The following is a 25,314-nucleotide window of genomic DNA, read 5'->3' as shown; positions in this document are numbered from 1 at the left end:
CCTAGAAACACTAGATTTGTTCCAAGAAGAAATTCCTGACAGTCTCTACTGCGCACAGTAGGCACAGCCAGGCTTAGGTCAAAGACAGGCCCACTCCTATTTGAGAGCAGGGCCCCAGACCTCAGCCTATTGAGTGTCAGCCTGGGCCACTGTAAGAGGCAGGTGGCATCGGGTGACTCAGTTTCTATTACAAGACCATTGGGTTGGTTCTTAGTAAAGGGAAGCATTTCTGAAAACATAGCTCTTGGGTGAAGGGAATTTCTTCCTTGGAGAAAGAAAGTTGCTTTCCTGGCCAATAAAGCTTCTTATCAAGCATAGGCTAAACCAGGAAAAGGCATGTTAGTGACAAAGCTGATTAGCAAGCTATTGTTCGGCACCATGTGTTTAAAGCCTGTGAACTAATTTCATAACACTACGCCTGTCACCTCCTTCTTTCAGCCTGTGTTTTTCAGTCTTCCAAAGAAAGATACTAGACTAGATGATCTCTTAGATTCTTTCCAGTCCTAAAATTTTATTATCTAATTCTTATATAATACCAGTGTAACATGATCTGATAAAGGTTCAAGAATTATCGATGGCATTTTACAGATACGGAAACTGAAGGCAGGGGGCAAGGGATTTGCTTCAGAAGCATGGACGCAGTGCCAGGGCCTGAATCCTTCTAGAGCTCTGTCTTATGAAGCAATGAGTATTTGCTGCTCCTGGGTAGAACTGCAGTGTCTTTCCCTTTAGTAAGCTGGTCTGTTTTTTCCCCAAGCCTGCAGGAGGAAAAAAAAAAAGAGTATTAATATGAAAGATATAAATTAAATGTTAGTGTACACTTATTCCACTCACACAGCTTATGAGGGTTTGAATCTCACAGTATTGAAAGTAAGAAAATTCATTGGTGCTGAGACTGCCAGGAGCCAAGTTAAGAAGGAGGCTAGAGGGGAAGGAGAACAGATTTGAGCGGCTGGGGATGCCTTTCTGTGTCTGTGGACTGGGAATGGGGGTGGGGAGCTGATTCCAAGGGCATAAAGACAAGGTTGGCCTCATCTCTTCCTCTCTGTTCTTGGCAATAGCCAGTCTAGCTAGAAAGAGCAATCTGTCAAGTCTAATTAGAGTAGAAGAAAGTGAACAATGAGCGCCCACCTCTAAAATGACAGCCCAGTTTAATGGTGTAGAGGAGCTTGGGAGGGAGGCGTGCTTTGTCTGCTTGGAACTGGTTCCTTTAAATATGAATCCCTTCTGAACTCAAACTGCAAAACAACTTAAACTGGATTCTTACTTACTTCACTAGAAATCTTCAGGTCCCTGCGCCTTTGAACACAGGCACATCCAGCAAAAGCAGATGAGAACCTGGCTCTGTTTCAAAGGTGAGGCTGTAATTGAAAACAGTTAGATCATGCGGCGTGCTGCTGTGGTAGGCAACTGATATTTATTAATGTGTTCATGTTTCTCTTTTGTGCTTAATTACATTGGTGATAGTATTTCTCTTATTATTTTTGCAATCCTTTTTATTATAAGGTTTATAATTGGCTACTCAAATTTCAGAACAGCCTGAAATTTTAGTAGGACCACAAATAAGCACATTTTAAGATGCAAAAAAAAAAAAAAAAGTGTAATGCATTTTTGGCTTATACTTTAAATGGGCTCTGTGTTCGGATATTGTAGTTTTTGTATCAAAAGTAGGTTTTATAAGAAAAGAGTATATTTTATAGATGGAATCAAACAGATATATTCCTTAAAATAAATACATGAATACAGGTTATTTAAGCTTAAAAACTACACATGTGCATAACTATAGCTTCAAGTAATGGAGGCCTATTATTAGCAAATGTTATCTGAAGATTAATGTTTGTTAATTTAACTCTGCCTCATTGTGGGGCATTCAGACACCTAAAGGTACATAAAATAATCATTGTCTGAAGTAGAGGGGAGAGAATGGGAAGAAAAGCACAAACACATTTATAAATGTCAGTCTGCATGATTTTGCTGTTCTTTCCTGAGCATTATTTCATTTACTCCTCAAAGCACCCTCTGAAGTATGTTACTATTATCTTGATAGATAAGGAAACTAGGGCCCTGAGAAATTAGCCCAAGGTTACAGAGAAATGCAGAGTCAGGCCTTGTACCCAGTCATCTGGCTCCAAGCCTAGTGTACTTCACAGCCCTGTAGTTCTGGTAGAGTCAGGAAACATTACATTTAAAAAACCATACAATTGACAATGATAATGCCAGCACGAGGAATCTCTTCTAATCTATTGGTCTCTTATGGACATGAATGAGGTAGTGAATTTTAGTTTGTGTATTTGTATCATTTACTTTTTGTTGCTAACCTTTCATTTTCTAACAGTATCACTTGTTTCTTTTCTGTCCTTTTTTTTCCTCTTATATACACATTAATTTAATAAAAAGATAACAAAGAAGTCTGCCAATACTATGCACCTCAGCCTGGACCCAGTCCTCTCTCCGGATAAACCTATTATCAATTTGAGGTGTAACCAGTTGTTTTCTGTGTGTGTTTGCATAGATGTGTGTATATTCGTATTACACTGTTTTTTATCTAAAACATAAATGGCACCATGGTTGTACTTTTTATTCTGCAGCTTGCTCACCTTTCTTTCTTTTTTTAACTTACTTGTGGATATCTTTTCTTATTTAAATCTAATTCATTCTTTTTGTTACATCACATAGCATTTCCTTTTACTGTTTCCTCTCTACCTCGCCTCAGCTTTTGAAATGGCTTATTCCATAGTGAGTCAACGTTTAATTGTATCTGCATTTATGGGACAAGTAGAGACAAGCCTAAGCTTTACGGCTCACTGGAGTGTTAGTAAAAGAGGAAAGAAACATAAGAAGAACTCATACCAACACTCTCAGCGGAGGTGAGATGCTTAGGGCAAGGACAGTGTTATCAGATTTGTTGCCTCTCAGCTAAGAAGTTTAGCATTTACTTTTTAAAACATCGGCCTGTTCTCCAGCGATATATTCCTTACATTTAAGAGACAGTAGCCACGTACCTGACAGTGCTACGGGGGTTAAATGAGGTGACATATAGGAGAGGACATCAAAGCCACGCGCACTGAATGTGTACGTTCCGAGCTGTGTTTGCTTGCTTTCCTCCCTCTCTCCCTCCCACTCCAGAGAGTATGCTGTGAGGCAGCCCCTCAAAGAAGGTAGCAAATGGAACTAGAAGTGTCGTTATTAGATGCTCTGGAGCAGGAATGTACTTCAGAGCACGCACCTTGGAGCTGGATCTCTCTCTAGATTCAAGTCCCTGATGTGACTCTCTATTAGTTGTGTGGCTTGAATAATATCTTGTCATATGTAAAAGAACGACAGTAATAATAAACAACCAAGCCTGTTGGGCTGCGGTGAGGTTTAAATGAGATGATTTGTGTGACGTATTTACACAGTTTCTGGTCTAGCTGCTATGGTCATTATCAGAGAAGCTGCAACATCCCCACTTGCATTTTCTGTCCACAAAGTACCACTAGTCATTTTCTTCAGATGTGACAAAAAAGGCAGGCCTAATCTCAGGATTAAAGCACAGCCTATATATATATATAAATTTTTTTTTTTAAGATAGAATTCCCTGAGCACCTACTATCTAATACCTGCTGGCCACACTGTGCAAAACATAAAGGAAGTGCAAGCAAGACATGGTTCTTGCCCCAAAAGTGCTTATTAGTTGTTAAATTGAAATGCCTTAATGTATGAGCTTAACACTGGAAAGACCTTTGAACCGGTCAGATGAAAGGCATTCTGTAATATACTCTCTGGGTAACAGGTAATAACCTAAACACAGGGTAGTGTTATGGCTATACATGCCCAGTGCTATTTTATCCAATTTTTCTGTTAATTACAAAAGTATATATAATCCTTTAACACCTGCTCATTCGTTTCTTGTCTAGCTTCAGAATCATTTTAGAAGCTTACCTGTAGAACTTTCGCCATCAGATCACATACTTACACTGGGCTGCTTCCCTGACTGGAAATTGTTCTCACTTCCTCTTTAACCTGCTGGAAAGAACGAGGTTCCCCAAGAGCTGGTAGCTGCTCTCCACAGGGCCCAAGGATTGAATACAAATGTGCAAATATTCTGTTACTCTGGACAAAATACCTGATATTTAGTGAGCACATAAAATCCCCCAAAGTTGGAATTGTCTTAAAGAGCCTGAGGATGCCACTTGAAGGGACCGAAGGTACTTTATTTTGGGAGGAAATGAATCTACAGCATTTCTAAAATACTAGCCTAGTCCTCAGCCCATTAAGCTTCCTCTGACCAACAGCCCATTTTCTGTTGTGTGGGCAAACCCATTCAAGCAGGCCCAAACAGAAATTCCAACTGGATATAAAAGGCCACCTCAGCTGTCAAGCACGGAAGCCATGTGTAGCTTTGGTTTAAGAGTCAGTCCAGGGAGCAGATGCTCTGAGTGCCTGGGGTGTGGCAGGCCTATTCCTGATACAAGAACAAACATCCTTTCTCTTAATTCCACACGTAAGTCAGGGACAGACAATACTGAATGTCTTTATCTTTAAAGGAGCTATATTAAATCATTCTTATGAGAAAAAAATATCACTTGTAGTATAAAAAAGTGTGACTTCTCAGAGAGCCCTTATTTCTTAGCAGACAAAGGAATATGCTCATTAAATCATACCTGTGAGGAAGAGATTCTTAAGAATAGAGTGCATGACATCTATTATTAGGTTAAGAAGGATTCAAAGCACTGTCTCTATTACCCCTTTCTGAAGATGACCTTTTTATTATATTTTTATTTGATAAGGAGGGGCACCTTTTTGAAATTTTTGCCTAGAAACCCAGAATAAAACTTACAGCGTGTTAGAATTGTAGTGAGTTTGCCCCTGCATTTCACAGTCAGAGTTCAGGGCTCTGAAAAATATGCTGTCCAAATTTTTATTGGGAATTAACTTTTTTTTGCCTTCCTCTGAGAGATGAAAGCAGCTGGTTATGAGAGTTAAGAGAGAGCCTATTTTCCAAGGAAGAACAAAGAGAAAGCAGGCACCCCTCCCCCTCGGAAAAGCCACTTTGCCTTGTCGGAGCCGACTGCCTCTGAGGACTGTGACAGGAGAGGCTCAGAGCTGTGTCCCTGCCGATTGTTTTACTAACGCATGGTTCAGCAGTCCTGGGGATGGGGAGGTGTGTGCCCACACAGTGTTAATGTTATCAGCTGCCCTGTTCCTGCGTCCTCTCCCCAAGGACACTTTTGTAACACCGAGGGAGACAGCTCCTCCTTTACTCCTGTTTCTCTGCAGATAAACAAATGTCAGGCATGTCTTGGATCCTGTCCCTGACTCAGTCAAGTTACTGTATATCCATTACTCTTCTTTGTACTCCAGACACTGTGCTCTCAGTGTTCCTTTGGTTGGATCCAGATTGTGAAGGCTACAGTAGTCATAAACAGGACTTGGGAGTCCAGCTTTCCTTCTTTCTGGACCTTCAGTCAGGTTCTCCTTCAGTCAGGTTCCTAATTTCTGGTGCTAATGCTCAAAAGAGAGGGCCTGCTTTGAACCAGAGCCTATAATAAATGCCTGCAGCTATGCCTTGATGGGAGATGGAAATTTTCATGTCAAGAGAACATCGACCTGATAAACAGCATGACTAATCTAAATAAAATTGTCCACCTATGGGTCTTCACTCCCTTAAAAGAAGACAAAGGGAGATGTACAACTCTTAGGCTTAATGCACTGAATCTCTGCAAGTAGAAGGGAGGAGAAGGTTATTAGCACACCATTTGGACAAAGTGAAGGGCAGGGCTCTGTAGGGGAAAGCATCAGCTTAATGAAGGGCAACCTAAAATTCTATACAGCATAAAAGGAGGGAGGCTGCGCTTTGGCATCATCTTGCAGGTTAACAGTTCTCAACAATCGCGCTGGGTCAGGAGCAGAAACGCAACCGTCATTTTCCATCCATGGGCTTCAGCCATAGGGGGAGAAAGGTGGTACCACACTTTTCTCCCAGTGGATGACGATGACGTATTCTAGGCCGATGACTGCGGAGGCTCCTGTCAAATGAGTGAAGAGAAAAAGGAAGTGGCGAGAGGAGGAGGGACTCTAGAAATGAAACTGCAACAACCCTGGAATAAAAATGAGGGGCCATAATGAGAAATGATAAGCACAATCACCTTGAAATTCAACCTTCTGCTTGTTTTTTTCCAATTTGCTTCTGATCACCTCTTTTATTATTTTGTAAATAAAGCAGGGTGGGATAAATGAAAGAGAGCACCTATAGGGTTCTATTTTTCACTCTCCTTTATGAATTGCTTTAACAATTATACCATAATAATCCACCATTTTTGGCTTTAGGAAGTGTTAAAAACAGTGAAGGTCTTTGAAACCCTGTATTCCCAAACCACAACGGGCCTCTAAGATTTCTCTTCTCTACAGAAAGACTTATCTGGTTGTGCCCATTACTTTCAGTTTTGTTGGGGAAGGGGCATAACGTGCAGCATCTTGACTGTAAATGTCTGTGGGGAGTAAGGGTCCAGGGAGCCATGCCGCAGCCTCTGGCAAGATCCGAGCTTTTTCTCTTTCGACCAGCAGGCGGCGCTGTTTTCCACGGCCACCGCCCCGCCCGCCTCTAAGGTCACTTCCGCTGCGGCCCAGCGAGCCTCTCCCCTGCCCCTCCTTGTTGGTCTTTTTGAGGCTGCCTTTCTTCACCTAGCACACCTTGCTAGCGTTTCTGAACCACTGTGCTCTTGTGACAGTTTATGCTACTTGAGAACTTCCTTCCTGAATCATTTGTGAGAGTGGAAATTCTTACAACCCCCACCCCGGACCAACCCCGTGTTTGGTATTGCGTCATCGCTGATTTTTTTTTTAAACATCTCAAATGCACTTCAATATAAGTCAAATAAAAAAAGCTTCTGACTCAACAAAGAAGGCAATATATGTTGAGACAGAATGCTTTAAAAAACAAATTCCCCTTCCTGTTTATTCCAGACGCTTCTGGTTTAGAGAGCGGGTCGCGAAAATTCAGCTGCGGCGCCATCTGCTGGAAGCGCCGCGACGCTGCAAGGAGCTTGCCGGGGAAGGAGGAGACGGGTTGCAGGTGAACGTCCGGCCTTTTGCCCAGAGAAAGCTCTGACACCAAGGTAACAGTCAAATGCAGTCCGCTTGTCTAAAAAGAGACCAAATTGACCCTGCAAGCAAATGGCCTCAGTTTTGAGGAGTCCTCCGGCCTAAATGAACTGGCATATGGTATATGGGTGTTAGGAAAACCTGGGGCTTCCCGAGAAGAGGAGGCTTAATTCATTTCATTACCCAGCCCCCAGCCTGCCATGTTCTCAGGTGCAACGCTGAAAACTAAAACCGTATTTTCCATCAGTGCACATGAGGAGGTATAAGGTGCACAAGTCACAATGTATTTGTTGAATGGAACTGATTTTGCTGAATGGAAGGAATTTTAAAAGATGAAGAGGGTGACAGAAATTAAATTAATGTGGGAGTGGGGATGTTTTGGAATGTGGCCTTGGCCATGGTTTGATACAAGGTCACTAAGGCGCACTACTATTTTCCAAACTCTTAAGTCAGTTCTGATTTACTTGATGATTTTTCTATTTAGGAGACTGCAGGCTTTTTCCACACCAGGATCTAAACCTATTTGCAAACACATTTATATACATACTCCAAAACAAACCTCAATTTACCATTGCTGGGAACTTTGTTAAAGGCCACAATCAAAAAACTCCTGGGGAACTGGAAGAAAGCAGGATTTAGAGCAGAAATACAGTTGGCCCACCCATCTGGAAAAATATGGTGTCACTGATAGGAAACATTTGTAATAGGAAAGTGTTATCATAGTCCTCACCCTCCAGAGCTTGATAATAACATTCTAACAAAAGTGAGTTTTTGTTTTCTGGGATGAGCTCATAATGGGTTTCCTGAAAAAGATGAAGTAGCTTTACCAACAATATAAACCTGTTGGAACCTAACTGGTGATGTAGTTCTTGGGGTCCATGTCATGTCATTTTTGTATGCAGTCAGTGTTTTATAGAGACATCCTTTGGTGCTTGTATATCTAAGCCCTCATGTATGAGACCTACCTGATTCTACTGCCATAGCGAATAGTGTCACAGAGAAAATGTTAACCCTCCAACCGGATGCTGGAAGAAAATAAACTAGGAAATCAGGATGAGAAATAAAATGATACTCCACTGTGATGCTGTAAGAAAGGACTGTATCAGAGAAGATTCAGTATATTTTCTATTTTGAATTAACAAAGAGTTATTGGGTGTCAGATTGTCACCAGTAGAGGAATTATTTAATGGCTGATGCCGCATGTTAGACCTTGCTTCTACTATGGCATTTGTTGAGGAGAGTCTTTAATAGAAATAAACAACTTATAACAAATCAGTAGAGTGAGTGGTGACATGCCGTGGAACTTAGCGTCTCTTGGTGAAGGTGCTTTCATGGTCTCTGGGTTGGAACAGTGCAGGAGGGCAGCGGAGGTAGAGCCCTGAGGCCCCGGCACTTTAAGCCCTCATGGTCCCTTCCTTGTGCATGGCACAAAGCAGTCCCTAGAAACTGAATTTCTCTCTTCTATGGTGTTTCTTCTTTCATTAACTTGTTTGTTTAGAGGGTGCCTGCATCCTCAGAACAGAGCCACATGTACAACCTGCCCTGGCCTTCCTCACAGATGTCTCAAGAGTATTCATTGGGCACTATTTCTGGTGAACCCAATATAAAAAGTCTACCCATTCCCCCAGCAGTTGAGCTTGGGATTCAAATATTTTGTTTGGCAAAAAAAAAAACACACAAGGGAAATTTTTTCTAGAGATGACCTCTCCCTTGACTTTCAGCCTGTTCTAAATTGGGTTTTTGAGAGAAATGTGATCCTTCGTTCAAAGACATGAAACAGATTGAGCTTAGTAGAACTGTCTATCTGGACCTTAGAGCTGGGTAAGTGTGTCTCTTGTGATGAAAATCCTGACTTCACAGAGGACTTGCCTTAACAACGTCAGTTCAACTCACGGTTGTTCTCTCAGCACCAGTCACTCTTCTTCTCCTCCCTCCCTGCAAAATGTCAGGCTAACTCCTGCTCATCAGTGGGTCTTGTCCTTCTGGCTACTTCCTCCAGGATTTCCTTGACTTCCCAGGTGAAGGGAGGGTGCCCCTGCTGAGCTCCCTTCACCCTGTGGTTCCCCATCATAGCTCTGTCGTGGCATATTGTCATTGCTTATCTGTCTCCCATTACAGACTCTTACATCCTGTGAAGACAGGGTTAAGGCTATTATTATGTTTATTTTGCATCCTCAATACCTAATTAGTGCTTCAGATCAAGCAGATAATTAGATAGGAATTCAGCATAAAGAGATGACAAGGAAGGGTATTTCTGATGGAGGGACTAACGTGGACACACACAGGTATAGACTTGGAAGAATGGCCAGCAGCCTGAGTGTGGTTTGGCCAAAGCCTGAAGCCCCTAGCTCCATTTTTAAATTAAAGGCAAAGGCTAAGAGGAGATTAGGTGGGAAAGAGTCTGAGGTGGTTACGAATATTGTGAATGTTTGTTTAAGGCAGTGGTTATCAGAAGTTGAAATAGTTGCTAATGATGACGTTTCTGATGTATTCTCTATCAGATAAGTACTGTACATGTATTTTCATCAGCAAGGAGGAGTCACAGAGCTAGCCCATTTCCCTTATGAAAAATACCACTACGTTGGCAAAACTGGTCTACATGATCAAACTAGGCAGTTAAGCAGGCTTATTTTCTATTAGGAAAAGTTAGCCTCCATTTAAAAAAATTTTTGGTAATTGTTTATTTTTGGCAGTGCTGGGTCTTTGCTGCTGTGAGGGCTTTCTCTAGTTGTGGCGAGCAGGGGCTACTCTCTAGTTGCAGAGCGCTGGCTTCTCATTGCGGTGGCTTCTCTTGTTGCTGAGCACAGCCTCTAGAGTGTGTGGGCTTCAGTATTTGCAGCACGTGGGCTCAGTAGTTGGGCTCCTGGGCTCTGGAGCACAGGCTCAGGAGTTGTGGTCACAGGCTTAGTTGCTCTTTGGCATATGGGATCTGCCCGGATCAGGGATCAAACCAGTGTCTCCTGCATTGGCGAATAGATTCTTTACCACTGAGCCACCTGGGAAGCCCCTAGCTCTGTTTTTAAATTAAGAACACTATATTACTTTAAAGTCTTCCAGCACCTCACTTGTGACTTCGAATTCTAAGACAGTCACTGTCCAGGGCACAGAGGGTTGCTGGGAATCTGTTCAGGGGATGAAATAAGGCGCTGCCCTTTTTGGCATTTCTTACCAGGATCTCAAGAGACTCTGCCTCGGGCATAGTACATTCTCAAATCATCCCTTCCTTTGGTAACAAATCAGAGTTCAGGGTAGCTGAGGAGTGCCTTTCTCTTGTGAAGGGTCAGAACAGTTGGAAAGAGGAGGCTGGAAAAGAGAAGTCAGCTCCATATCAGCCATGCCCCGACAGATCACTTCCAGGAGAGGACACATTTGGTAGCTCAGAATCTGGAAATGGAGCCTCTTACACCATCTATGCTGTGTACCCTAAGGGTACCTAGATCCCAGCTTGAAGGCTGTGTTTCTGTTTTCATTGTTATTTTAGTTATTTATTTGGCTATGCTGGGTGCTAGGTCTTAGTTGCAGCATGAGGGATCTTCCTTGAAGCATGCCCGATCTTTAATTGCAGCATGTGGGTGGGCTCTTAATTCTCTTACCAGGAGCAGATGGAAGTTGGGCCCCCTGCATTGAAAGTGTAGGCTGTTAACCACTGGACGACCAGGGAAGTCCCTGAAGACTATGGTTTTTTAAAAGACCTGGATTTTATTCTACAGAAAAGTGGTCTCCAGAGTGGAGTATATAAAAGGTACAGAAAAAAAGTATTACAAATTCTACTTGTTAAATGTCATCCTCTTAAACTCTATATTGGTAGATGTTATGATTTATAGAAAATAGAAGTATAATGCTAGTGCTAAGTCACTTCAGTCGTGTCCGACTCTGTGCGACCCCAGAGACGGCAGCCCACCAGGCTCCCCTGTCCCTGGGATTCTCCAGGCAAGAATACTGGAGTGGGTTGCCATTTCCTTCTCCAATGCATGAAAGTGAAAAGTGAAAGTGAAGTCGCTCAGTCGTGTCCGACTCTTAGCCACCCCATGGACTGCAGCCTACCAGGCTCCTCCGTCCATGGGATTTTCTAGGCAAGAGTACTGGAGTGGGGTGCCATTGCCTTCTCCGAGAAGTATAATAGTGTATAAATAATTAAAAAATAACGTGTGTGTGTGTATCAGAGGATGTGCAAACATTAGTCCACTGATAGGCACATGCAATTTAAAAAAGCCTGTGGACTACTTTTAGGGACAGTGAAGAGTCCCTGAAGGTTTCCAAGTGAGGTAGTGAAAATGAGCACTGTCGTTGCCTACATCTGAGAACGAGGAGCAGTGTCTGGCATCCAGGGAAACGTGGAGGTACTCCCTCCTTCAGAGCTGGCAGTCGGGCTGACAGGTGCAAAAGCAAGTAACGATAGTGAGTGCTTGGCTAAGCAAAGGGAGGACCAAAAGGCATCACCTTACAAGAATGTGGAGGGGCTTCTCTGGTGGCTCAGTGGTAAAGAGTCCGTCTGCTAATGCGGGAGACACGGATTTGATCCCTGACTTGGGAAGATTCCACATGCCTCGGAGCAGCTAAGCCTGTGTGTCGCAGCTGCTGAGCCCACTCACTCAGAGCCCACGCTCTGCAGCTAGGGAGGCCACCAGAGCAGGAGACCTGAGCACCGCAGCTGGAGTAGCCCCTGCTCTCCCCAGCTAGAGAAAGCCCTCACAGCAGCAAAGACGCAACTCGGCCAGAAATAATAAATACATAAGTTTTTAAAAATAAAAGCATGTGGAAAGAGCAATTGTTTTTTATTGTTTTTAAACATGTATTTCCTACAGAAAGAGCTGAATTTTCAGTAAAGCCCTAAGATGGTGATAGTCTTGCCTTGCTATTTTCATTTCAAATTCCAAGCATTCTGTTTAGTCGTTCCTTTTTCTCTGTCTTTAACCACCAAATTGATGTTTTATTTCTGATTGGGGGGACCATGCTCTTCTGTTCTTAGAAAGTGAAAAAAAGTGACAGTTAGTTGCACAGTCATGTCCGACTCTTAACCTGCCACGCTCCTCTGTTCATGGAATTCTCCAGGCAGTAATACTGGAGTGGGTTGCCATTTCCTTCTCCAGGGGATCTTCCCGACCCAGGGATAGAACCCGGGTCTCCTGCATTGCAGGCAGATTCTTTGCCAACTGAGGCACTAGGGAAGCCTTGCCATGCTATTTTCATTTCAAATTCCAAGCATTCTATTTAGTCTTTCCTTTTTCTCCGTCTTGAACCACCAAATTTATGTTTCATTTCTGATTGGGTTGGGGATGGTGCTCTTCCGTTCTTAGAAGAAATACCTAAAAGCTGAGAGTTTGTGATTAAGACAGGTTTATCTATTGTGTTGGTCTTTCAGAAGATATCAACATAATGGTTAAAACGTCCAGGGAAAAAGGAAGTTAGGAGAATAATTTCAGTAGCCTCTCCATATTTAGAGATTCTACTGTGATCAGAAGTTCCCAGAGAGAGAGACATTTTTAAAAGTTCCCAAAGAACATCATAAATAAGGCATAATGATACCCTAACAGTTGTGTATAATAGATGCACTCTCAAAGGATTTTCATGGTATTATCCTTGCATTCTCACCAGTTATGTCTCTGTTGAGTGTGAGGATGATAAAAGAGGTCCAAAAGAGTCCCAGGCTCCATCTGAATGGAAGCTTAGACTTCCTGAAAAACAAAAACACTGTTGGAAAAGAACCCTGAAACGTTCGTCTAGATGCTTACTCCTACCCCTCCCTACTCACAGTAACACCATAGGTATTATTTTTTTAATGATATTGATTTTATTGCATCATTTTACTGATTAGAATGCCAGATATAGTGGATATAAATATGAAAAGAATCAAATTCTTACAAATAATACTTTGCTGCTACAGTATTGAATAATTAGTGGAGGTTGCAATTATAGTACAGCTTTAAATAACATTTTCATAATGGATTTAACACAATGAACCAACCAGGGCCTAAGGTTTAAAGTTCTGCAAAGAGAAATCTGGGACAGTGTGAAAACTCAGAAAGTTCATCCCTCAGCTATGTGCTTCATTTAACCGTAAATCCAGCAACAGAAACATTCGCAAAACTTACAGCGACCCCTGATGAGAGATCTTTTAAGAAACAGGCAAAATAATAATATGGAAATTTCCCAGGTAGATTCATTCCATCCCATCCCTGTCTAGTCCTATCCTTCCTACCGGAGAACTCTATACCTGAAGTGCCTTATTATGTATCCATAGGCGTTGTTTTAGCCATTTAACAGAAGAAAAAACAAGACTTGGGCAAGATAAATATACTTCCCGAGTACACAGTTGCTAAGTGGCAGACTTAGAATTCAGCTGATGTCTGTTTTACTCAAAGCCTTTTGACTGCCTGGGAGGCAACTGATAATTTTTGATGGGAGAGTCTCAGTAGTGTGGCAGAGTAGAAGACAGATAACACAGGGCTTGCTGCTGCTGCTGCTGCTAAGTCACTTCAGTCGTGTCCAACTCTGTGCGACCCCATGGACGGCAGCCCACCAGGCTCCCCCATCCCTGGGATTCTCCAGGCAAGAACACTGGAGCGGGTTGCCATTTCCTTCTCCAATACAGGGTTTAGTCACTCATTATTCAAATATTTATTGAGAAGGGTGGGACTTCTAGGTGTGGTAGAGTGAGGAGGTGGGCAAATCAACTCTCCCAAAAAGCAACCAGAAAGCTGGAAAAAATTGATGAGGACAACCATTTTAGCTCCCTGACAATCGACCAAAGGTATAGAATAATCTGAGAAGTGTTTGTGTTTGAACAATTGCTGAAATGTAGTAATAACAGTGGTAATCTGTGACATGCTTGCTTGAGGATGCTCCCATTTTCCAGCCCTGCCGCCAGCCTTGTCACCATGGAGATTTTGCCCAAGGTGGGGATACTGTGAGGACTGGCAGCTTTGCTGCCAGAGTCAGAGGGCTCACTTAATAGGGAGCAGGAGAGGACCAATGGTTTTACTAACCCAAGGTTGTAATTGTGGTTAGGAGAAGAGTATTCCTGGCTGAGGTGTGTACATTTGCAGCTGAGAACGGGGCCTAAGATAGCCACATACTCCTGGCTGACCTCAGGATTTGTACATGGAGGAGCTATGAAAGGGCCCAATGGAAAGTAAAAGTAAAAACTCAAATAGGATTGAAAACAGCCTGAACTTTAAATGTGCTCCCCTGCCCACACACCCATTACCAGAGGACAGAAGCCAATTTCTGTTTGAACACTAGCTAACCATTAGGCTACTTAGACACAGGGATGACCCCTAGGAAGCCAGACTTAAAAAGTAAAAACGAGAAAATAAACTGAGCAGAGATATCAATAGCCATACCCTCCAAAGGGGACAGATTTAATTGATTTTAACTAAAGCAACTTAGTTAACACAAAAACACAGAAGATAGCCTGGAGGGAGAAAAATTGGAATCCAGAGTTGCTACAATACAGTATTTATTTATTTATTTATTTTACAATACAGTATTTAAAAATTTAGCTTTCAAATAAAATATGCAGAGATAGGAAAGTATGACCCGTTCTGAGGAAAAGCAAAAAACTCTGAATGTCCCCAGAAGTTGGATTTAGCAGGCAAAGATATCAAAGCAGTTATGTTCAAAGAACTAAAAGAAATTGTGTTTAAAGAATCAAAAGAAAGTAGGACAGTAATATTAATAAATTAAGATACTCAATAAGAAAATACATTATTTTAAAATTTAAAAATGATTAAGAATGTAGAAATAAGTGATACTTGAAAAATTCACTAGAAGAGCTGAAAAGCAGATTCAAGATAGCAGAGAAAAAGAAGCAATGAATTTGAAGAGAGAGCAACAGAAATTATCTACTGAAGAACAGGAAGAATGAGAATGGAACAAAAGTGAACGGAGCCTCAACATACATGTAATGGAAGAGGAAAGGAAAGGTTAGAAAAAAATATTTGAAAAAATAATGTCTGAAAACTCGGCAAATTTGATTGAAAACATTAATCTACACATGCATGTAGCTCAACAAACCCAACTAGGATAACTACAGAGATCCAAACCTAAACACAGCATGCAAACTGTTAAACAACAAAAAATCTTTAAGGCATCAAAAGAAAACCACCATCGTGTACAATGGAACATCAGTGTAATTACTAATTTCTCATCTGAAACAGTGAAGGCTGGAAGGCAGTAGAATGGAATTTTCAAAGTGTGAAAGACAAAACTGTCTACCAAGAATTCTTTTTCAACCAAGAATTTTATATTCCACAAAGCTTCCTTCAAAAATGAAAGAGAAATTAAGACATACCCAGATAAACAATTTTGAGGAAACTGCCCTCAAGAAATGCTAAAAGGAGTTCTTCAGGCTGACGGGAAATAATAGCAGATGGTATTAATAACTCAAATCCAAAGGAAGAAATGAATAAATAAAAATTTTTAAAAAGAAGAAATGAAGAGCACTGGAAATGGGTTAATATAAAGGATTATATAGTGCTATAGCTCTGTACTCAATATTTTATAATATCCTTTAAGGGAAAGGAATCTGAAAAGGAATATATATGTATATTTCTGAATCAGTTTGCTGTCCACCTGACATTAACTCAACATTGTAAATCAATTATACTTGAATGAAAAAAAGATTATAAATATATATTTCTTGTTTCTTCACAAAACATCTTTTAAAAATATGAAATTGTATGAAGCAATAATTATAACACTATATGAGTCATAATGTGAAATAATATAATACCTAATAATATATTGGGTAGTATAGATATAACTATATGATAAATAATATTAAGTGTTAATATGAAGATATATTTGAAATATTAATATATATTATAGCACAAAGGAAAGTGTGGGTAGAGTTATATTGGACCAAAGTTTCTATATTTTCCTGAAATTAAGTTAGGATTAATCTGCAATAGATAGTAGTGAGTTAAGATGTATTTTATAATCTGTTTAGTAACCATTAAGAAAATAATTTTAAGATATATGGTAAACCTACATAAGACTTAAATGGCACACTAAAAATGTTTAACACAAAAGTGGCACTGATTCAGAGTGGCTATAGTGGAGATAATGAAAAGTAGAAATACAGTAGATGTATTTCAAGGTCCAGCTAATGGGATTTGCTGACATACTGATGGGAGTGATAGTAAAAGACGAGTCAGTAATGACTCCAAAGTTTTGGGCCCAGGTGACAGGAAAAATGACATTGCAATTAATTGAGATGGGAAAAGGAGGAGCATGTTTAGGCAGAAGATTAAGAATTTAGGTTTAAGAATCTAAGCAGAGAATTCCAACAGGCAGTTGGATATATGGGTCTGCAATTCTGAAAAGCATTCTAAGTTGGTGACTTACATATCTATCGGTGTTCAGTTCAGTCACTCAGTCATGTCCAACTCTTTGCAACCCCATAGGCTGCAGCACGCCAGGCTTCTCTGTCCATCACCAACTCCCAGAGCTTGCTCAAACTCATATCCATTAAGTCGGTGATGCCGTCCAACCATCTCAGCCTCTGTTGTCCCCTTCTCCTCCTGCCTTCAATCTTTCCCAGCATCAGGGTCTTTTCCAATGAATCAGATCTTCACATCAGGTGGCAAAAGTATTGGAGTTTCAGTTTCAGCATCAGTCTTTCCAGTGAATATTCAGGACTGATTTCCTTCAGGATTGACTGGCTTGATCTCCTTGCAGTCCAGTGACTCTCAAGAGTCTTCTCCAACAGCACACTTCAAAAGCATCAATTCTTCAGCACTCAGCTTTCTTTATAGTCCAACTATCACATCCATAAATGACTACTGGAAAAACCATAGCTTTGACTAGATGGGCCTTTGTTGGCAAAATAATGTCTCTGCTTTTTAATATGCTGTCTAGGTTGGTCATAGCTTTTCTTCCAAGGAGCAAGCTTCTTTAATTTCATGGCTGCAATCACCATCTGTAGTGATCTTATCACAGACAGAAAATAAAGTTTGTCACTATTTCCATTGTTTCCCCATCTATTTGCCATGAAACAATGGGACCAGATGCTATGAGCTTAGTTTTTTGAATGTTGAGTTTTAAGTCAGCCTTTTCATTCTCCTCTTTCACTTTCATCAAGAACTCTTCAGTTCCTCTACACTTTCTGTCATAAGGGTAGTGTCATCTGTGTATCTGAGGTTATTGATATTTCTCTTAGCAATCTTGATTCCAGCTTGTGCTTCATCCAGCCTGGAATTTCACATGATGTACTCTGCATATAAGTTAAATAAACAGGGTAACAATATTCAGCCCTGGCGTACTCCTTTCCCAATTTGGAGCCAGTCTGTTTTTCCTTGTCCAGTTATAACTATTGCTTCTTGACCTGCATACAGATTTCTCAAGAGGCAGGTCAGATGGTCTGGTATTCCAGTCTCTTGAAGAATCTTCCACAGTTTGTTGATCCACACAGTCAAAGGCTTTGGCATAGTCAATAAAGCAGAAGTAGATGTTTTTCTGGAACTCTTGCTTTCTTGATGATCCAGCAGATGTTGGCAATTTGATCTCTGGTTTCTCTACCTTTTCTAAATCCAGCTTGAACATCTGGAATTTCTCAGTTCACATACTGTTGAAGCCTGGCCTGGAGAATTTTGAGCATTACTTTGTTAGTGTGTGAGATTAGTGCAATTGTGCAGTAGTTTGAACATTCTTTGGCATTGCCCTTCTTTGGGATTGGAATGAAAACTGACCTTTTCCTGTCCTGTGGCCACTGCTGAGTTTTCCAAATTTGCTGGCATATTGAGTGCAGCACTTTCACAGCATCATCTTATTAAGATTTGAAATAGCTCAACTGGAATTCCATCACCTGCACTAGCTTTGTTTGTAGTGATGCTTCCTAAGGGCCACTTGACTTTGCATTCCAGGATGTCTGGCTCTAGGTGAGTGATCACCCCATCGTGGTTATCTGGGTCATGAAGACCTTTTTTTGTATAGTTCTTCTGTATATTCTTGCCACCTCTTAATATCTTCTCTTCTGTTAGGTCCATACCATTTCTTTCCTTTATCGAGCCCATCTTTGCATGAAATGTTCCCTTGGTATCTCTAATTTTCTTGAAGAGATCTCTAGTCTTTCCCATTCTGTTGTTTTCCTCTATTTCTTTGCACTGATCACTGAGGAAGGCTTTCTTATCTCTCCTTGCTATTCTTTGGAACTCTGCATTCAGATGGGTATATCTTTCCTTTTCTCCTTTGCCTTTCACTTCTCTTCTTTTTTTAGCTCTTTGTAAGGCCTCCTCAGACAGCCATTTTGCTGTTTTGCATTTCCTTTTCTTGGGGATGGTCTTGATCACTGCCTCCTGTACAATGTCACAAACCTCCCTCAAAGCAGGAGACTGGAGTCACTGTACATAGAAATGAAAGGAGACCTTGAACCCTTGACATTAGGAGTTTAGGAGGGACTTTCTTGATGATCCAGTGGTTAAGACTCCACACTTCCTTTGCAGGGGCCACAGGTTTGCTGCCTTGTCAGAGTACTAAGGCTCCACATGCCATGTGGTGCAGCTAATAATAATAATAATAATAATAATAATAATAAATTGTTGGAAGAGTTTAGGAGACCAAGAAGGAAACAACAATAGTGACTGAGAAATCACAACCAGGAAGAAAACCAGAAAAAAAACCTAATGAAGAAAGTGTTAAGTGAAGTGTTCCACAGTGTCAGATGATGCTGATATTTTACGTAAAATAACTGGGAACTGACCACTAGATTTGGTAAACTTGGGGTCATGGGTGACCTTTGGAGAAGTGGTGAGGGTTAAAGGCTGATTCCAGTGGGTTCAAGGAATACGGGGCGGAAACTGGAGGTATTGGTGGTACATAATTTTTTGCTATGATGATAAGGAGAAAATGGGATAATAGCCACAGGCAGAAGTGAAATCAAGAGAGGTTGTTTTGGAGATGGAGGAGCAGATCTTAATGCTAAAAGAAAACAGACTAGAGGTGGGAAATTGATGCGGAAGGCAGAAAAGAGAATCACTAGAGTAAAATCCTTGAGTGGGCAAAAGTGGATGGGATATAATGTTGTTGTTCAGTTGCTAAGTTGTGTCAGACTCTTTGTGACCCCGTGGACTGCAGCACGCCAGGCTCCTCTGTCCTTCACTGTCTCCCAGAATTTGCTCAAATTCGTATCCATTGAGTAGGTGATGTTATCTAACCGTTTCAATCTCTGCCACCCTCTTATCCTTTTGCCTTCCATCTTTCCGAGCATCAGGCTCTTTTCCACTGAGTTGGCTCTTCACATCAGGTAGCCAAAGTATTGGAGCTTCAGCTTCAGCATCAGTCCTTCCAATGAGTATTCAGGGTTAATTTCCTTTAGGATTGACTGGCTTGATCTCCTTGCTGTCCAAGGGATTCAAGAGTCTTCTCCAATACCATAATTCAAAAGCATCAGTTCTTCAGTGTGCAGCCTTCTCTATTGTCCAATTCTCACATCTATACATGACTACTGGAAAAACCATAGCTTTGACGATATGGACTTTTGTCGGCAAATTGATAGCTTTGCTTTTTAATATGCTGTCTAGGTTGGTCATAACTTTTCTTCCAAGGAGCAAGCATCTTTAACTTCATGGCTACAGTCACCATCTGCAGTGATTTTGGAGCCCAAGAAAATAAAATCTGTCACTGCTTCCACTTTTCCCCCATCTGTTAGCCATTTAGTGATGGGACTGGATGCCATGATCTTAGTTTTTTGAATGTTGAGTTTCAAGCCAGCTTTTTCACTCTCCTCTTCACCTTCATCAACAGGCTCTTTACTTTTTCTTTGCTTTCTGCCATCAGAGTGGTGATATCTGCGTATCTGAGGTTGTTGATATTTCTCCTGGCAATCTTGGTTCTAGCTGTGGTTCATCCAGCCTGCTTTTCACACGATGTACTCTGCATATAAGTTAAATAAGCAGGGTGACAGTATACAGCCTTGATGTACTCCTTTCCCAATTTGGAACCAGTCAGTTGTTCCATGTTCAGTTCTAACTGTTTCTTCTTGACCTGCATACAGGTTTCTCAGGAGACAAGTAAGGTGTTCTGTTATTCCCATCTCTTTAAGAATTTTCCATAGTTAGTTGTGATCCACACAGTCAAAAGCTTTAGTGTAGTCAATGAGGCAGAAATAAGTGTTTTTCTGGAATTCCCTTGCTTTCTCTATGATTCAACGAATGTTGGCAATTTAATCTCTGGTTTGTCTACCTTTTCTAAACCCAGCTTGTTCATCTGGAAGTTCTTGGTTCACCTCCTGCTGAAGTCCAGCTTGAAGAATTTTGAGCATTACCTTGCTAGCGTGTGAAATGAGCACAACTGTGCAGTGTAGTTTGAACATTGGCATTGCCCTTCTTTGGGATTGGAATGAAAACTGACCTTTTCAGCAGTGGTCCTGTGGCCACTGCTGAGCTTTCCAAATTTGCTGGCATATTGAGTGCAGCACTTGAACAGCATCATCTTTTAGGATTTGAAATAGCTCGCTTTATTTGTAGCAGTGCTTCCCAAGGCCTACTTGGCTTCACACTCCAGGATGTCTGGGTCTAGGCACAGATCCACATCACACCATCGTGGTTATTTGGGTCATTAAGACCTTTATTGTTTAGTTCTGTGAATTCTTGCCACCACTTCTTAGTCTGTTCTGCTTCTTTTAGGTCTTTACCATTTCTTCCTTTACCATGCCCATTCTTGCATGAAATGTTCCCTTGATCTCTCCAGTTTTCTTGAAGAGATTTCTAGTCTTTCCCATTCTATTGTTTTCCTCTACATTTTTTCATTCTTTAGGTAAGAAGGCCTTCTTATCTCTCCTCGCTATTCTCTGGAACTCTGAATTCAGTTGGGTATATCTTTGCCTTTCATATACAAGTGGAAATATTGACCTTGAATAAGAGCATAGACAGTCTATTGTCAGAAGCTAGAAGACAGGCAGGAATGCGTGGGACAATCACAAATAGGTAAGTGGTTAAGAAGAATTATCCCAAATTTTGAAATTGTGCTAACAGGATTGCCGGGCATCTTTTTAGTGAAGAGCTGGGCTCTGTCCAGCAGGCCCTCTGGGGATTGTCTCATTTTCTAAGGGTAGCCACCTTTGCCAGACTTTCTATTTCTTACTGATTAGGATTGTTTTTTAGATTTTTTAAAAGGTATATTTATTTATGTTTGGCGGAGCTAGGTCTTCGTTGCAGTGCACCGGCTTTCTCTAGTTGCGGCAAGCGGGGGCTACTCTTTGCTGTGTGCAGACTTCTCATTGGGATGGCTTCACTTGTTTCGGAGCACAGGCTCTAAGCGGGTCGGCTTCAGTAGCTGTGGCGCATGGGCTTGGTTGCCCTGCAGCATGTGGGATCTTCCTGTATCAGGAATCAAACTCGTGTCCCCTGCATTGGCAGGAGGATTCTTGTCCACTGGACTACCAGGGAAGTCCTGATTAGGATATTTAACAATCCTGTTTCTTATAGAAAACTTACAGTGATGCACACAGTGTTCATCCGAGAGAAATACAAATGGTTTTTGGCCTATGGAAAAGATAGCCTCACAGGTTAGGATTTTTTTGTTTTCTCTTGAAGGGCATTATCAGTTTTGTTTCTACCTAGCAGTCTTATTCTAATATTTTTAAGGTGCCTTTCCTGATGAAATATAACTCCTGTTCCTTAAATGCTCTTTGCCCCAACTTTATCATTTTACTGGTTCCTTAGTCAGTAAATCTTGAGCACATGTTTAATTCTCTATATATATGTTATGATTTTAACTTTTTAAAATATACTTATTTGGCTGTGCCAGGTCTTAGTTGCAGCATGCAGAATCTAGTTTCCCAACCAGGGATTGAACCCAAGCCGCATGCACTGATAGCTTGGAGTCTTAGCCACTGGACTACTAGGAAGTCCCATGATTTTAACTTTTTGAAAATTATGTTTTAGCAAGGAAAGCATAATATTGGGAGCTTGTGGACAGCCTCTTTTGATTGCTTCTATTTTCCCAGTGAATAAAGATGCAAAGTTATGAACTGAGAGTGAGAATGGGAAGAACTTTGGAGGGTTTGAGGATCCTGAAGAAGACGTTTAAAAAAATGTTTAGGAGAATGGGAAAGTGAAGGGACTTAGGGAAATACAATATTACTGCTAAGCAATGGAAGGCCCTCTGGAGGTTAGTGATCATGAATTTTAAGTGGATCTGTCAGCCTGCCACAGCCATGCCTGTAGGCATGGGGTAGGTAGAGATTTAATTAGGCTTGAAGTTTTGCTAAGTGAACACGACAAAAAAAATGGAACTAGGGAGTTGCAGGTGTAAGCAAGAGTGTAAGATTATAGTGATGGACTGTGCGAGGAGAGGTGTGAGGACATAGAGGGTAAAGGACAGTGAAACGGTGGCAAGGTTGACGTCTCAGTCTCCTTAAGGGGAAGGATTGTTGGGATTGGTTTTCTCTTACTGGAAAGGTGGAGATGGTAACTGGATGGTGGGATGCTTAAAATGGAAAAATTGACCCCACTGGGGTCAGTGGGGTGGGGATAACTTATTAAAGCTAAGAAGTAAATGGGCGGATGGAAAAACCCACAAATTTGAATAAAAGGGAAGAGATATAGGATAGTAATTCAAACAGGAAATGACACTTGGTGGTTTAGGAGTGATTTGTGTAAACAAAGAGAATTAAGGGTCAAGCAAACAGGTTAATTAATAAAGCAAGTTCCCAGAGGCTGTCAGCAGGAATATAAACGAGGGCCCAAGTGGGTGGGATTAGTATTAATAAAATTGGAGGGGACTTTGGTGAGAAAAGCAGGAGGATAATATAAGGAAGAAGAAAGACAAACAGTTTGTGGAGGATGAGATGAAAGCTATTGGAGCTCAGATTGAATCCTTTAATCCTATCACTACAATAGGAATCTAGGTTATCTGCTGGGACTGAGCAGGTAAATGAAGACTAGGAGCTTGAAGGATGCAGAAGCAATTGGGAGCACCTCTTTCCTTGGGAAAGGAGTAAAAGATGGTTAAGAGTCATACAGCAGTGAGGGCTGAAGACAGAGAAGTTCCAGTCTTTGAAGAAGGTGATAGATTAGCTTCACTTCCTGTGTCTCTCTGTAAAGGTGGAAAGCACAATGAGCTACTTCTATGGGTTGATTTTTATAATGTAACAGGTTACAAAATTGATCACATAGAAACAGTGGTACTTTAAATCATTCTTGAGCTCCAGATACAGACCCCCTTACTTACTAAACCTACTTGTTTGTTCTGATGGTGTCCAAAACACTCTACTGGAAGGCCAAAAGCAATCTAGCTTCAGCCTCTTTTTAAAATAAATAAATAAACAGAAGTAACCCTGACCCCCACCTCCTCTGGTATTTCCTATTATAATTGCCAACCTAGGCTCCAGAGATAGGAAATTCAGAGCCTTTTCCTATCCCTCACTCTCCAATCCAATTAGACACTAATTTCTACAAATTCTACATTGTAAACACCTCTAAAAGTTTGATGCTCCTATTGGGATTACTTATAAACTGTTGTGAAATAACATTCATATTTTATGTCAAGACAAGAAAAATCTGAACATAAAAACGTCCTTCTGCCTGTTGTCCTCCCCTCCCACTGTGCATTTTGTATCTACATCATGACTGACTAAACCTCCCCCATCAGCAGCAATACCTGCTCAACCATAAAGAGAAACCTTCTCCTAGCATCAACAAGACAACTCCTTAAAAGATAACATTCCTTCTTGAGCTTGTAAGGGGTCACATGACCCACCACAATGACACCTAGATCCAAATCATGTAAACTGTCAGTAATATTTCATTTAGTGTACAGCCCTCTGTCTCAAAAAACTTATACAACTGTGCATTGACTTCTAATGGACAGAAGAGTTCTCAGAGCTTTCTAAGTTGTGCTTTCTGGGTTATGGTCCTCAAATTTGGCTCAAGTAAAATTTTCCATTCCTTTCTTAGATTGATTGATTAATTTTTCATTGACACTGTCCAGAATCTTAGGTTTGTATATGCCAAATTGGGACATAAGGGAATGAGGCAGATTAGTTATGTTCTAACTCAGGCATAGAGGAAACTAGCTCAGATCAAATTCCTTGGATGGCTAAACTGTAATGGGCTTACAGCCTCCAGTTCCAATTTGTACAGGAGCACAGTATGTGGTCTCACATCAATACATGGGGCCTTGGCACTTCCCTGGTGGTCTAGCAGCTAAGTTCCCAATACAGGGAGCCCAGGTTCGATCCCTGGTCAGGGAACTAGGTCCCATGTGCCACAACTAAAAATCCTGCCTGCTGCCACTAAGACAGTGGCAGCCAAAATAAATACTAAAGAAAGAAAGAAACAGCAACATACACTTAAAAAAAATACTTGAAATGTGTTAATACTTGAAATGTCTTAAAGTGCATCTCTAGTCTAGACTTCTTTCCTCAAGACGGTTTTGAGTCTCAGTATCCTTTTCTGCCACTGGGCTGCCACTGGGCTATTGTCAAGCACTCCTAGTTCTACTGAGGCTAGATTCCCTAATGTAAGAACTTGAGGATTCGTGTTGGAAGTCCTGGTCCCTTTCCACCGTAGGATTCTTATGCATTTTGATTTCATTGCCCCCTTAAGTTCTCTACTTGGTGTCATTGGCATCTCATCCTCACTGTGTTCAAAGCAAATCATGAACTTCCTGTTCCTTACCACCCTGAGACCTGCTCCTTCCAAACTCATCTTAGTATCAGCTCCACTTTTCCAATTGTTCAGACCCCAACCCTTGGGGTCACTCTTACAGTTTTACAGTTTTATTTTATATGTTTTTTTTGGCTGCACTGGGTCTTTGTTGCTGCATGGGTTTTCTCTAGCTGCAGCGAGCAGGGGCTCCTCTCTAGTTGCAGTGAGTGGGCTTCTCGTTGCGGTGGCTTCTCTTGTTGCAGAGCATGAGCGCTAGGGCCTGTAGGCTCCCCAGTTGTGGTTTGAGGCAGTAGAGCATGGGCTCAGTAGTTGTGGCACATGGACTTAGTTGCCTGTGGCATGTGGGGTCTTCCCAGATCAGGGATCAAACCCCTGTCCCATGCACTGCAAGGTGGATTCTTAACCGTTGGACCACCGGGGAAGCCCTGATTAGGGGGGATCATTCTTGAATGTTTTCTCACAACCCACATCCAATCCATCAGAAACTCCTATCCAGAATCGGGCCACATCTCATCATCTCCTCTGCTGCTGCCCTGGGTTCCTGCTCAAATTACTACAGTAACCGCTTAATTGGTCACCTGCTTCCATTCTTACCTCCCTGGAGTCTATTCTAAGCATA

The 25,314-nt window shown here is 41.4% G+C and overlaps 1 protein-coding gene across 2 annotated transcripts in view; it reads left to right on the top strand.

Annotated features, from left to right (window-relative positions):
* The first annotated feature begins 1,052 nt into the window (after positions 1–1,052).
* LOC120861271 (tubulin alpha-1C chain) overlaps positions 1,053–25,314 on the top strand; it is a 57,340-nt gene continuing 33,078 nt past the window's right edge. The window contains exons 1-2 of one of the 2 annotated variants that reach the window (XM_040236898.1): positions 1,053–1,355; positions 6,946–7,097. The gene's annotated coding sequence lies outside the window, so the exon portion shown is untranslated. The remainder of the gene's footprint in view (positions 1,356–6,945; positions 7,098–25,314) is intronic. The other variant, XM_040236897.1, reaches the window with a different exon arrangement.

Source organism: Oryx dammah, unplaced genomic scaffold (assembly GCF_014754425.2).
Source record: "Oryx dammah isolate SB20612 unplaced genomic scaffold, SCBI_Odam_1.1 HiC_scaffold_11232, whole genome shotgun sequence".
In the NCBI taxonomy this organism is placed as follows: domain Eukaryota; kingdom Metazoa; phylum Chordata; class Mammalia; order Artiodactyla; family Bovidae; genus Oryx; species Oryx dammah.
The sequence above is the reverse complement of the archived record's forward strand: the minus strand, read 5'-3'. Positions and strand labels throughout refer to the sequence as shown.